The 13,791-nt window shown below is 33.8% G+C and overlaps 1 protein-coding gene and 1 non-coding gene across 8 annotated transcripts in view; both read right to left on the minus strand.

The window, feature by feature from the left end:
• The window catches only part of LOC129953876 (probable serine/threonine-protein kinase DDB_G0286465), a 386,722-nt gene that overhangs the window by 33,460 nt on the left and 339,471 nt on the right, over window positions 1-13,791 (minus strand). The window lies entirely within an intron of this gene.
• On the minus strand, window positions 6,573-6,645 carry Trnak-uuu (transfer RNA lysine (anticodon UUU)). The gene has a single exon. It is a non-coding gene; the product is annotated as a tRNA-Lys (tRNA).

Genomic DNA, 13,791 nt, shown 5'->3' on the forward strand with positions numbered 1-13,791 from the left:
TATAAGATGCGGTTTCAATAAGACTGTGCAACATACCACATAGCTCGCGCCAAAATTGATTTGATGAAGGCAACGTTAGGTGACTGTAAAATTTTACTTTACGGTCAATTCAATTGACCTCTAAATTCTTGCAATTAAAGTTGCTGAACTATTTTCTTCAAGGATATGTTAAGTCGCTAGTGTACGCCGGTAATCCCGAATCGATTGATCACTTAGAGGATAACATTTGAAGCGTTTTTGAAAATGTACCACCACGAAAGTCATTAGAAATTGGACTTCTAGTTTAGACAACGTATGAACCAACCAATTAAATTATAATGTCAGAAGATTGCTTCATAATGAAGTAAATTTCATGACAATTAAAAATATAATCATCTTTGTTTTATTCCAATTCAAAATTCTAAAGCTCTAAAAAGAACAATGCTTTAGTCAATTTTACTGCAGCTTAACTTAAAACTTGTACTTCTTGCGCTGACACTTAAATTAAAAAAAAAAGATCCAGACTTTTCACCAGGGGGGAGGGGGTCAGACGATTAGATGAGTTTTTACTCACCGTTTTTAAAAGTTTTTTAATTAAATAACATAATGTGTACGAGTATATTAACCTAACCTTTACACATTTCATTTGCTAAAATGACAACTTTAGTTATCAAATTATTTTAGAACACTGTTGTCCAGCAAAGTATGGTCTAACTATTCAATTTGGATCACTCCCTACATATGTAAGCACTCCTAGTTTTCAAAAATTTTTCTAATATGCGATATTTAAGAGCTAAAACACAATAGTTTAGTTGGTTTTTGCTGCAATTTTAGCAGAAATGTAAGAAATTGTTTTGAAACGTAGCTTTTTAAAAAATCCAAAAAATAAGAGAGGATCTGATATGAAGAAATGTCGGCCATTTTTGACGAAGTTTTTTTGAACTCAATTTTCAGGAGTCTGTAATTACTATGGCTATTAGTCTGCTTACTCGTCGATCTTAAAGTAGTCAACAAAACTTAAAAATTTTAGAGGGAAAAATGTTTGGTTCTTGAATTTGAGGAAATAAGAGCTTTTAAGAACATTTCCTCTAAAAATTTAAATTAAAAAATAAGTTGGGAAGAAAGATTGTGTTGCACTCACAAATTACACGTTTTAGAATCTCTTTTCACTTGAAATCTGATATGACCCGTTGATAATGTTTTTCAATAAGCCATTTGTTTAGCAAAAGTGTGACTTTTGCTGTTTTTGGGACATTTATGTATGTATATTACTGAAATTCGTGTTTAATATTAGTTCTAGAGCATCAACATCACTTCAAAAGTAGATTCACTTAATTTTTTAAGATCCTTTGCATTCAACAAAAAACTAATTTTAAAATAAATAAAATGCACGGCCGGGTCGCTAGAACTTGAAAATATTTTCCAAAAAGTCGAAAGTAAAATCACTTCAATATTCACTATTTATGTGTGTCAAAAAAATGTAATAATAAAATTGAAGGCTAGTTTAAGGAACTCAAAGGTAACTTAATATAAAATTGATGATCTCTTATTCAAGGTTTCTTCTTAAGAACCTGAATATTTGCTCTTTTTCTTAGAAATAATTTTCATGCAAATAATTAAAAGCATTACTAAAATTTTTTCAAATTCTAAATTGAGTGAAAACAAAAATTGTAGTTCTTTTGGACACTTTTGGTGAATGTCGTTAAATTACTAATATAATAAAGCTATAGATAAAATCTTTGCTTATACAACTTACCTGTATAAGCTTTATGGCTCATATGACTCCCTCTCGATTGCCAGTTGGTCAAAAGTTGATGAATTATGCTGAATTTCCGATTTATTATTTATTATGTTCTTCGCCCAGTCCTCAGTTAAAAGTTGTACTTTTAGCAACAAAGTTTAAGAAAGTAAAATACAAATATTGTTTTCATATAAAAAAAATATAATTCAAAATATAATGGGGATCATATCGACTAACGCAATACGATTAGTTTTGAATTGAAGGGAATTCCTACGAAAAAGAAAACAAATTATCTCCCATGACCGCTACGACCCCCCCTGGATCCCCTATTGAGTATTAGATTGATAGAATTGAAAACAGTTTTGAAATTGGCAAAAGGAAGTAGCCCAGGTGAAGATAAAATCACATACAAGATGGTTGCCAAAAAGCGATACTGACCTCAACAAGAATATGTGCGTTTTTAATGGAATTTTATCGACTTGGATCTTAGCATGACTGGAAAAAAGCAAAACTCAAATTAGACAATGGTACATGACAAGGTTCACCATTTTAAGTCATCCTTTATAATGCATACATTGACTACTTGATAATTGAACTTTCGTAGTCAAACTACAACCTCGATTATATCAAAGTTTTGCTCCCATAACATCTAGGTTGTTGATACTCTTGAACACAAGAAGACTTGTCAATGCATATTTGGTCCGAAAAAGAGTTTTATTATACCCCCATCGAAAATTGATATACTACTTTTCTGCAGGAAAAGGAAGTGTATAAGCACGACATACCACCATTCCTTACCTATATTTTAAAGATTAAGGTCATTGTTAATGCAACACATCCTTTTTTCGAAATTATAGATCAAAATCTTACGTCAGCTAAAAAGACAAAAACGCGCTTGGTATCTTCGCTGGACAACATGGCCTCAATAATGCTCAAAATTACTTCCAATACGGACACGCCCCGAGTTTCCGACAATATCCCTTCATGGAAACGCAATTCTCTCCAAATCAATATTAGTCGCTCCGAATTTTTAAACAAAATAAATACTTCCGACAGAATATATAAAAGGTTTTATGCAGAATTAATAGCTGAAACTAGAGGAGACAGAATTTCTTACCCCGATGGTTTGCAAAGGAAAGACCTTTGGTGTACCTGTGCAATCTTCTACTAGTCAATAACCTCAGTTTTCAATAGAATTATGCAGACAGCTATACTACACTGCTGAGCTAACTGCAATTTTCAAAGCTATTTTGGTAGCTCAACAAATCTCTGAGCATTCCCTGCTTTTAACAGATAAATTTGGTATACTTAAGGGTTAAAATGTGACAAATAAATGTCAATCTATCCAAATTTTAAGCAACTGCTTATACCACCACACAAATATTATACTAGCTTGGATACCCGGACTCTGAGAACTGAAGGTAATGACGCTGTTGACCTCGCGGCAAAAAAACTACTCGCTACCCCTATCAACGAATAACCGAAACTGCTCTATTTGTTGAAAAAGGCGTTTGCACATATTCAAAGACAAAATATTGCGGGAAAGTTGAAAAACTCTGACACTTTTCTTCGGAAACATCAACCCGTAGACAGTCGTACCGCATAAAAACCATCATTAAGTAGAGACGAATGTACAAAACCATTTAGAGTCAAAGTAGGAAAAACTTTGTTCAATAGCAATCATGAACCTAAAAAGGTTTGACTAAGTTGTGGAAAATCTCTTAAAATGTGCCATATTTTTGTTTAGTGTACTGTTTGGCGTCAGGAAGACTCATCTAAAGAGCTATAGAAGACCCAGCTTATTTTCTAAACGTAAACAAAATTATTTATTTATTTTTGATTCATAAAGGAAACCGCTAATTCATTTTTTTTGGTTTAACGTTGCATCATTTTGTATAAAATTTAATTGAAGTCGCTAACGTTATTGGTTTGCGAGATATTTCGGCTCAACCAAACTTTACCAACTCAATTTGTTTGAAAGTCCTTTATGTATCTTTTCGTGTTATTATTTGTAAAACGAAATGTATTTGAAGAAGTTATATCTTTACGGGTTCTAGAGATATTCGTTGAAGAACCAATGGCGGATCCAAAGGGGGAGGAAGGGTCTCGTAGGGCTCATGACCCAAAATTTTTTGTATATGAAAAGACAATATGTATTTTACAAGCTTCCTTAAACATTGTTGTTAAAAGTACTAATTTTAACTGAAGACTGGACCAAGGACATAATATGAATCGGATATTCAGCCCTATTCCAAAACGCAGCATAAATTCCACAACTTTTGAACAATAGACGGTTCAGGGGGGGGGGGGGGTCATATGAGCAATAGAGATTATACAGTCAAGTTGTATTAGTAAAGATTTCATCTAAAGATTTGTTCGTAATTTAACGACATTCACCAAAAAGCGGTTTGCTGTCAAAAACAACTAAAATTTTTGTTTTCATTCAATTTAGAATTTTTAAAAAAATATTCAGGTTTTGAAGAAGAAGCCATGAATAAGAATTCGTCAATTTAAAAAGATGTGATTTTTTTAAAAACTTTCTATTAATTTTGTATTTTTAATTTGGCTTCTTTCTACAAGAAAAAACATATTTTGGTATTGCTTAAAAAGGGTACTGGTTATAAAACCTTCAAATTTTTAAGTTTTCTCAATAACTCCTCTCTCGAGCATCTAAAATCACCATCTATAAGACACTCATCATCCCGGTTCTCATGTATGGCGCTGACCCTGTCAAAGTAAGATGAGAGCGTCTTAGGATGCTTTGAGAGAAAAATTCTTCGGGTGATTTTTGGTCCCATACGCATAGATGGAGAATGGAGGAGAAGTTATAACGACGAATTGTACGGACTGTACAGCGATACTGACCTAGTTAACAGAATTAAAGTCCAACGGCTTAGATAGCTAGGTCACGTAGAGCGAATGGACATCAACGCTCCAGCCCGGAAGGTCTTCGAATCCAATCCCGAGGGACGGCGCAGTAGAGGAAGACCGCGACTCAGGTGGCGCACCCGGGTGGGAGAAGACCTCAACCAACTTAACGTGCGAAACTGGAGACGCATGTTGGTTGAGGCCCAGGTCCGCCCCGGACTGTAGCGCCACCTTAAGTAAGTAAGTTAGTCAATAACTAATGGACCGATTTCAATAATCTACTTTTTCTGTGCAAGCTCTTGTCGATATAAAATATATTAACTTTGTTAACAAAACTTGATAACGAAATTTATATGTAAAATGTATGTCTATATCACTTTATTAAGTGCTTAAAGACACACACAATTTAAAATTTAAATGATTCTCGAAAAAATAAGTTATATTTTTAAATCTTAAAATATAGGAAATCTTTTTAAACATACTTTTTGGAACACATTAGCGAGTTCTAGCGACTCAGCGGTGCATTTTATTTCTTTCCAAATTGATTTTCTTATTGAATACAAAAGATCTTAAAATTAAATAAATCTACTTTTGAAATGAATTTGCTTTGGATGCTCTAGTACTAGATTTAAACACGAATTTCAATAATATAAATGTCCAAAAACAGCAAGAGTGACAGTGTTTTAAACTATTATCTAATTGAAAAACATAATAAACGTTTCATATTTATTGATATAAAAGCTTTGAATCTCTTGAGATTTGAATTGAAAAGAGATCTCGGAACGTGTAATGTGTTTCTTCCCAACTTATTTGTTTACCTTAATTTGTTTTAATTTAATTTTTTAGAGAAATTATGTACATCGATGCACCTATTATCCACAAATTCAAGAATCAAGCATTTTTTTCTACGATTTGTAAGCTTTATTGTCTCCTTTGAGGTCTAAATACGAGTAAGCATATTGATAGCGATAGTAATAATAGACTCAGGAAAATTGAGTCCGCAAAAACTGCGTCAAAAAAAGCCCGACGGTTCGTCGTATCAGATCGTCTCTCCTGAATTTATATAGCGTTCTTCGCGTTAATAGAAATTGAAAAATAAATATATTTTATTTTTCGAAAAAAAGCTGCGTTTCAAAATAATTTCTTACATTTCTGCGTGAAATGCACCTAAAAACCTCTTAACTATTTTGTTTTAGCTCTTAAATGTGGCATATTTAGAATCCTGTGGGAATCTTGGAATGCTTTCATATGTAGGGAGTCGGCCAAATTAAATAGTAAGAACAGTGTTCTAAAATAATTTTATAACTAAAAATGCCTCTTTAGTAATTGTTCTTTCTGTTCTTTGTTCTGTGTTCTTTCTCTTCTGTCTTGTATTAATGTCTTGCGTTGTTATCACCTTAGTCTAGTAGCTCAAGGTGCTGTGTTCTCTACTCCATACATTTATGTGCTAATGTAATGAAATCTGTAAATGTAAGGTAAATTTACACATTATGTTATTTAAATTTTGTTAGCCTCCTTTACAAAACATTAAATAACATTTTTAAGCGGTGAGTAAAAACTCATCTAAGTGTGTGATTAAAAGTCTGGATCCGCCCTGGTGTACAATCTCACGACACACTTACACACAGACAGACACCTCTCTAAAAATCTTTGATTTAGATTCCAGGTACCGTGAAATGTCGCAAAATGTCAACATTTTTATTTCGACAAATCAGACTGATTACAATAACTTCCAATGTGAAGTTAAAAATATCTCCAAAAGAACTTTAAAAGCACGATTATTTGAACTTGATAGAGTCAAAAGATCAATAACACCTATCAGAAACACCATCTGGCAAAATTATTCATTAATTGATTTTATCATCTTTCTAATAATAACGATTATCATAAATTTGTTATTATTTTATTCATTTAAACTAATTGACATGATGCAGGTTCGTTCTCTTGTTTTGCTCATACAAAGAAAAATGCTAAAAAAAGAGACCGCCCGAGCAGGGACTTGAACCCTGGACCGTTGGATTAAAAGTCCAACGCTCTACCAACTGAGCTACCCGGGCACATAAAAATTATCAAAAAATTGCCTAAGACGAAAATTATTCCCCGTAGCTTTTTCTTTTTCAAAACGTTTTTAGGCTTTTGTAAGAAAGTAGCCAACAGGTGGCACACAAAAAGTTAAGTTCTAAAATATAATTATAGATCTAAGCATATAAGTTATTATGACTATAAATTATGTAGGATTAGTGTCGAGAAAATGATGTGAATAGACATAAAAAGTGGTTAGGTATTTCTTTTTCCTTGAAATCCGAGACAATTTTATTAAATGCGACTCATTAAATTATGAATAAATCTCAAATTCTATATTTTAATAAAATAAAAAGGAACAATTTAAAAGTGTACACTTGGGCGTAGACGCATTTATTTTTATTTTTAATGTTCTATGCAACTTTTTCTGACTGCAAATAAATTTTAATAATAAAAATGCCTCAAAAACATCATAAATATAAAACTTTTTAAACCAGATTTGTCGCCGACTGACGCACAAATTCCAGAATTTGATTGCATCTCATAAAAATCATCGAATCGTGAGTAAGAGCTTCAAATTATAAAAAACAACCTCTTTTGCTTTATACAGAGGGTGCAATATGTGTTCCATCCTTTAACTTGGCAAAGCATATAGAAGAAATCATTTTATTGTCTTATTGCTAACATTTTGTCTTTTATTTGCAGAATCTTAAAAGCCCCTTCTTTTAACTCGTCGAATTAAATTTATAGAACCCCCAATATCCATTTCTCCTCTTCCCATGGATGTTTTGTTAGAACGAAAAAAAAAAAAAAAAAACAAATTATTCGATAACCACGATTAACGCCAAAGGAAAACAGTTACGTATTAATAAATTTCAACGCTGCGTTGCAAAAAGACTCCATACAGAGCTGAAAGCTGAAACAGTTTTCCGGAAAATATTTACGATGATGGAGTTTTAAGTGATTTTTAACGAGTGTGGAACACTTTTTTATTTTTGAAAAAGAAACCGAAAATATATAAAAGTTCAGTGTGAAAGGTAGCGGGGGTAATCCACCTACCTAGAAGAAGTATGAACATTTGTCATAGTTTTGTTTATTCTCCATCGCTATTTAGCGATTTATTAGAAGCTTCCACCAACGCAACTTTATAAACAATAATAACTCAATTTTTGAAGCTGGTAAGTTTGGGCCCGTGCAAAGTCGTCTGAGCTTAAAATTGATTTTGTGTGTTTTTTGACCAACACCGCCATAGACCGGTTACTTTAGCTAAGTCAATAATACTCCCGCTAGTACTGCTGTCGCTGCTGACGAAGAAACGCAACGCCTCCTCTAAATCTAAAAAAAAAACTTTAGTTTATGATCCAATTTAATGGTAGCGCACACCGATCACTGGGCAATCAAAATTCGATTAAAATACTCCTAGTCGTCGTCCCAACTCTGGCGCCATCGTCATCACTGCCCCGCCGCTCCCCTAAAACATATAAACGATAGATGCTAAAATGAGAGTATATTGGAGCAAGAGTGGAAGTCGAATCGGCAGAATGACGGAGGCAGTGTGGGAGGAACACAGAGGAACACATCCATAAACCTATAGCTAAGCTAAAGTAGATATGATGCGAGATACAATAAATTCTGCTTAAAATCATTGAAACGCCAAAAAGTTTATTGCACAAAAATCGTTTCTCTACAATTTGTAATACATTTTATTCTTTTTCTCGTCTTGCGTCGTCGTCGTCATCAAATTTATATGGTGATTTTTTATCACACTAAAAATACAAAAGTTTTTGTTTTTATCTTTAATGATTAATGGTTAAATATTTTGTGATGATGCTTTTAAGAGCAAAACTGCATTTTGGTAAAGTAATAAAAGTTTTTTGTTTTGTTTTTTAATTTACGAAAAGCTTTAAAAAAATATTAAAATCTATGAAGATGGGAATATAAGATTTGGCACAAATATCTATAATGTCAAAAACTTAAAACTGATCTAAGAGTTTGATATTAAAATCAAAGAAACGAGTAACAAATAAAAACCCTTCCCTGTTGTAGATAAAAGAAAAAACTGAATTGGGACGCTTGTTTTGTTCGTTAAACAAAGTCACATCTGAAATGCGTCTAATCAACTCAGTTGTTTATTGAATGGGCGTAGACTGTGGAGGAACCTGCGTAACGTTGGTATTGGTAAGGCAAGAAATGTGCCTGCTTACAATTTACTTACAAATAATTTATCTAATTTATTTATTTAATTTATCCCATCACTCACGCCTTTGTCGAGTTCATCGAGTTCTGTGGATTGCGCTAATGTTGTTGGAAATCGGCTGTCGGTATGAACAATGTTAACCCTAAATTTTTCAACATGACTTTCTAATGTTGCTGCCATACATTACATCTAATACTATTTTGATAACTGAAGTTTTTCCGGACCTTCGGAAGACAGCAAAAATCATACTTAAAAAGGTTTGAAAACTGAATATAAACCTATCTCAATTCTACCATATTTGTCTAAAATCATTTTGCAACTCTTTGGTCACTCCAAAACAATGTGGGTTTCGGCAAAAAGCACATTCCTTAAAGTTCGAGTTACGGCTGAATTGTTTGAGGGGGAATGCAACTGGCTAATTCGACAGAACATCATTTGTAAAAGTATCTGTAAAACAACGAAAGGCATGAAACATTGCGCCGGTGTTCGAGAGATGTAAATGTTTCGGTTATAGTTCTATCGCTTATCATTTCCAAAGCACTTTTTTGTTTCCTATCTAAAAAGCTCAAACTTGTTTTAGGGGCTCCTGGCCTAGTTATGTTCAAGTTTTGGTTCAATGAAAGCTTTGTAAATTACAGCTAGATCAGAAGGGGTGAAAAAAGCATTTTTGCAATATTAAATATGTGACCATTCCATAAAAGGTGATCTGTGATACACATACCGAGTACTGACAGTTGATTCCTTTCCTGGATGCAAGTGCGACTGGAGACAGCATTGAGTTTTCGAAGCACTAAATTCTACACGGTTTTTGATTCAACATGGGACAATGCTGTCAAGATCAGAATTTAATGAGCTTATCATACGCTGTGCCCTTGAAGTTCCACATCCAGTGGACAAGGATGTGAACCTAGAAACGATTATGGAAAGCTTTGGGTACTGCCGTCGGCGAAAGAGTTTAATGGATTAGAAGTGGCAGACAAAAGATCATTTATGAATACAAGGAAGAGATTCGGGGACAAAACGGAGCTGGGGGAAACCAGCATTTATTTTATGAATTTCAGACTTGTAACCATCTAATACAACTTGTATAGAACGATTACAAAGGTAATTTAATAAGCTCATCATAAGCTACCGTTAAAGTTCCACATCCAAAAGATAAGGATTTGCATCTAGAAACAAATATGAAAAGCTGATGGTACTATCATCAGCGAAACAGTTCAACAGATTAGAAGTGGAAGACAAGAGATCGTTCGGAGTTCTGAGGAACACGATAATTTATTTTATGAATTTCGGATCTAAAACCACCCAATTGTATTGAGCGGTTTGAAAGGTACCTTCTAATATAATAAAGAACAGATTCATCAAAACCAAACGCTATGCAGGCCAGCGGATCAGTGTAAGTTAAGGTCTCTCAAAACTTCCTCAACTGCACGAGTTGGAAAGAAAATTCGTTAACGTCTCTATTACCTATTTTTGGTGTTACCAAAAACTGAAAAAAAAACATTTACCTTGCTTAGACCAATTAGCTTTTAATACCACTTATGTTTTCTAGTTATGTATATCTGCATCAAGGTAATTAAATACAAAGGCCGAACAAGAACTTCTTCAACACTTGAACGCTCCAGAACCTTGTGCATGTGCATTTCCTCTCTTTTACCCCCTCCCAATGCCTGAATTCTTCTTCCTACCAGGCTATGTGTTCAATTAGTTAACTTCATTCCATATTGTGTGCATATTCACTGCACTGAGCTGTGCATTTTGTTTTTAAATCGTCGATAGAGTACATATCCATAAGCAAACAAAAGACACTGCAAAAGTAAAGGAAAAAAAGAACTTGCACAGAAAAAGCAAACAGAACGTGCTGATGCCATAACTGATGCACAAAGTACAAAGGATCTACCGCGCCAACACCATTAACCAAAGAATCATTCAATATACCTACGATGAGAATGAGAAGACTGAACTGACCATCAGGTCAGAGCCAGCAGAAGACCAAACCATATTGCATATTGACGTTCTTTGCGTCCAGCAATATGTGCCCTCCCGATGATGATGATGGCTGAAGGCCCATAATCAAACGAGCTGGCAAACTTTTAAGTTGTTTTATTTTTTGTTTTGTTCAATGTTTGGTCTACAGTAGATTGCACGAGAAATATGAATAGACACCTTTGCATTAAACACTCTGAGTCAATTGATTGATGTCAGAATATTAGTTCAGATAGTTACTGTAATGGATTAATTTTCATGTTTAGTCTTAAACTCAAAGAATAAATAAAAGAATGTTGGAGGACTAGACTCTTCCGTAATTGATTTGTAGTTTGTAAGAAGCTAGTGGAAATGGTAAAAATGGTATACTCTTTGATGTCAGATTTTCACAACAACCTTACCCCAAGGAATCATTTGCAGTTCAACTCTGCTCCACCTGGCTATTACGAGCCTGTTTTGGACTCACCGCTTTCGGAAGAAGAGGTTTCACTAGCTATAGCTGGACTAAAAAAATGGCAACGCAGTAGGTGCTGACCAGATACCAGTTGAATTGTATAAGTACGGGACAAATAACCTTATCCAAAAGCTAGCTGTTTTGATGAACCAAAGTATTATTGGGGAAATAGTTCGAGATCCATGCCATTTACAAATTTTCACTGCTGTACCCCAGAATCGACTTAAAGTTTGGATATGTTCGAAAAAGCTCTTAAGTGAGTCTGGATACTCCATTATTGATCATGTTTTTGTGCTAAAAAGTATTGCTGAGTCATTTCTAGCAAGAATACAAAATTGTTTTTTTAAAGTTCCATGGATCGCGATGATCTTGTTTACAAGCTGTACGGACTTGGTATGGAAAACTAATTTAAAACATTTACAAAGACGTAATTTCTGCATTTGGAATGGATAAAATAAATAGGAACTTTTTGCTCTCAATGAACTTGAATTTTGACTTCGTGAGCTTTTTAGATGTTGGTATTGAGTATAGGGGGCTGCAAATTAAAGCTCTGCTATTTGCAGATATTGTCGTATTTTCCAGAATCTCTACAACTTATGACTAATAAATTAAAAGAATATTGTCATAATAGTAAAAAAGGGAGTCGGAACGAGAAACGGTTTTATGATGGAAATCCTGTTGAAGTTTTAAATGAGTACAAGTATCTTGGAGTGCTGACCACTCGAAACAGGCATAAAATGCTAAAAATGCATTTGTTATTTTATTTTCGCTCATTTAACGTGAAAAGCTAAGACTTACAATTGATTTTTGTATGAATTAATTTATTTAATCATTTTTAACTTATTTTTGATTCTCTTTTTCTTAAATAACAACAAAATTCGGCTTTTTTACAATAATCTCTAATACAACGAAACAACTACGTGTTTTTACCTTAAATTACGGATGATGTCAGAGATTCAAAAATGTGTGAAAAAGACTGACTTAAATCAATCGATGTAGTGTGTATAAGCACTCAACCTTTTGCTTGACACCTCTCATACCTTCTCAAAACCCATATAATATACGAGTAGATAGATAGAAGTATGTACGTCGTACATGGAGGTTTATGGTCAGCCTTTTATAGGCTTGCCTTCCTTCCTTTGTTCCGCATAAACCATATATATATGTATATCCTATCCAGAGTCCAGAACGCAAGCAGCAGTGTGTATATTTGCATTTTAATTAAAATTTCCAGCCTAACTGTTCAATCAATCCACGTCAGTATGTTTGGTGTAAGTTTCATAAATGTACTCAAGCTTCAATCGGGTGCAGCAGCAACAGAGCAGAAGCAGTTACAGAAGAGAGGTGTGTGTGTTTTTTTAAGGTCTTGTTGTTTTGCCTTTCTTTGTTTAGTTTTGGTGCAATATATGAGGAGCTAAGCTCTATAATGTACATAGGCTAAATAAAAGCACACAAAGTTTCTGTCTGTATATATGGTGTAGTTCAGCCCTAGCTCATATAAGTTATACCCCCAAAAGTTAATGGCTTATAAACTAGTAGCATAACCTCTTCTATATGGATATTAAACTTTTAACCATTATACATAATTGCAGCGTTGCATACATTTTTGCTATGGATATAAAGGTTTGAGTTGTAACACCTCTTAGTGGTCAGAAAAAGAGAATTTTTGAGCAAGTTTCTTTAAATTAAAATTTAAAATTATTGAATTTTTCAAACATTAGTAAGAGTCATTTATGTCTACCCATATAGAGAAACTTTAACCATAGTTTTTTTCAAGGCATACGCTTTGAACAAACGAACAAAATTAAGAAGCACCAACAGCACAACAAAACTTCCTGACTTCAAAACTCATATTTTCAATGAAGTATGCTTTTGACTCTGGAATAGTGTTATCTATTTTTAAATAACGACAATTTATATTTCTATGACATTTTAACACTTTTTGAATCGCAAATTACGAGTATACTTCCAAAACTTAAAATGTTTTGCTTTTCATAGGCTTATTTTAACATCGGTAATGTAACAATTTTACTAAATTCAACGAAAGTATTAAGCTGTTGTAGGAAATGGGGTCCTCCACCTCTATATTTTTCTACACATCAAATGCTCACATTAACAACACAATGGTATGTCAAGACTTGCTAAATTTGTAAGCGCGTGTATTTCATCAAGATCAAAATTCTGCAAAACCACACGCAGTGCCTTACAGAATCAAGGTTAGTTCGTCGGGCCAGTAAAAAAAAACAATTATTGTTAGAGAAAAGCACAAAGCCTCAGAAAACGACCACTGTAAAAAGACAACCATATCCAGGACGATAATGTACTTCAAAAGGATTTTTAAGAACACTCTATTCACCAGGTCCAGCGAAAAAACTACGGCCTCAGGAGCCTGTCAGGTGAGATGTAAAGTCATGCTCTGTGACTTTTATGCTAAAGCCAGGTAGGAACATTTCTTGGCAGGATTAGTTTTAAAGTAGAGCATGCAAGGAGCGAATTGCTAATTTGCTGCTGCTCGCAATACGGTGAAAAGTAATACCAAGTTTA

The sequence above is a fragment of the Eupeodes corollae genome, chromosome 1 (genome assembly GCF_945859685.1).
Source record: "Eupeodes corollae chromosome 1, idEupCoro1.1, whole genome shotgun sequence".
NCBI classification, from domain to species: Eukaryota; Metazoa; Arthropoda; class Insecta; order Diptera; family Syrphidae; genus Eupeodes; species Eupeodes corollae.